Consider the following 1,477-nt stretch of genomic DNA (forward strand, 5'->3'; position numbering starts at 1 on the left):
ACATCATGTGCATTATCACTGTAGGGTCAGCTATGCAGCAGCTGTCGGGTGGGCAGGGAGGAGGCTGAGGCCACAGCTTGAGGGATGCCTTGGCCCCTCTGCACCTGTGTAAAGTCGGTGTGAGATGAAGAAACTACTCTTCCCAGTAGCCTGGAAAATGAAGAGTTTGTGCTGGACCTTTGAGCACATACTGAGATAGTGAGGAGCCAGACAAAAAGCACAGACTATGGCGCTATAACGAATTCATAAGGAACTTAGTGATTTGGCCCATGATCCTCTGGCACAATGTTCTGCAGGTCCAATTGGGAATGATATGTTTCATTGGCAAGTCACAATTATGGGACCTAATGACAGTCCATGTCAAAGTGGTGTATTGTTTTTTTTTAATAGGTAAATATAAAATTCAGTATTATTTTATTATTAGTTCTTATGACCCAGCAATCCCACTACTGGGCATATACCCTGAGAAAACCTTAATTCAAAAAAAGACCTATACCACATGTTCACTGCAGCACTATTTACAATAGCCAGGACATGGAAGCAACTTAAGTGTCCATTGACAGATGAATGGATAAAGAAGGTGTGGTCCATATATACAATGCAATATTACTCAGCCATAAAAGGAAATGAAATTGAGTTATTTGTAGTGAGGTGGATGGACCCAGAGTCTGTCATACAGAGTGAAGTAAGTCAGAAAGAGAAAAACAATACCGTATGCTAACACATATATATGTATTCTTTTTGACAGTTCATCTTCCTATGGACTACCCCTTCAAACCAGGTTGCATTTACCATAAGAATTTATCATCCAAATATCAACAGGAATGGCTGCATTTGTCTTGATATTCTAAGATCACAGTGGTCACCTGCTTTAACTATTTCTAAAGTTCTTTAATCCATTTGTTCACTGCTGTGTGATCCAAACCCAGATGACTCCCTAGTACCAGAGATTGCATGGATCTATAAGACAGACAGAGCTAAGTACAACAGAATATCTCAGGAATGGACTCAGAAGTACGCCATGTGATGCTGCATTAAGATCAGAATAACCCACATTATAGCTGGAATAAACTTTAAATTACTATTCCTTTTTTGATTTTCTTATCCAGCTACTCTCCTATCAGACCTTCTCTTTTTAAATTTTATTTTTTGTTTAACTCCCTCCATTCATTCACATGCTTATCTGAGAAGACTTAAGTTCTTCCAGCTTTGGACAATACTGCTTTTAGAAACTGTAGAGTGGTTACACGAGAACAATGCCCAACATTCAAAAATTTTTTTTAAAAAAATTGAGTATGTAGGGCTTCCCTTGTGGTGCAGTGGTTGAGAGTCCGCCTGCCGATGCAGGGGACGCAGGGTCGTGCCCCAGTTCGGGAAGATCCCGCATGCCACGGAGCGGCTGGGCCCGTGAGCCATGGCCGCTGAGCCTGCGCGTCCGGAGCCTGTGCTCCACAGCGGGAGAGGCCACAACAGTGAG

At 42.2% G+C, this 1,477-nt stretch overlaps 1 pseudogene; it reads left to right on the forward strand.

Moving 5' to 3' along the window:
* Positions 1-226: 226 nt before the first annotated feature.
* LOC112415964 (ubiquitin-conjugating enzyme E2 D2-like) lies at positions 227-1,027 on the forward strand (annotated as a pseudogene).
* Positions 1,028-1,477: the final 450 nt, after the last annotated feature.

This window comes from Neophocaena asiaeorientalis, unplaced genomic scaffold (genome assembly GCF_003031525.2).
Source record: "Neophocaena asiaeorientalis asiaeorientalis breed wild unplaced genomic scaffold, Neophocaena_asiaeorientalis_V1.1 scaffold679, whole genome shotgun sequence".
Taxonomy (NCBI): Eukaryota; Metazoa; Chordata; class Mammalia; order Artiodactyla; family Phocoenidae; genus Neophocaena; species Neophocaena asiaeorientalis.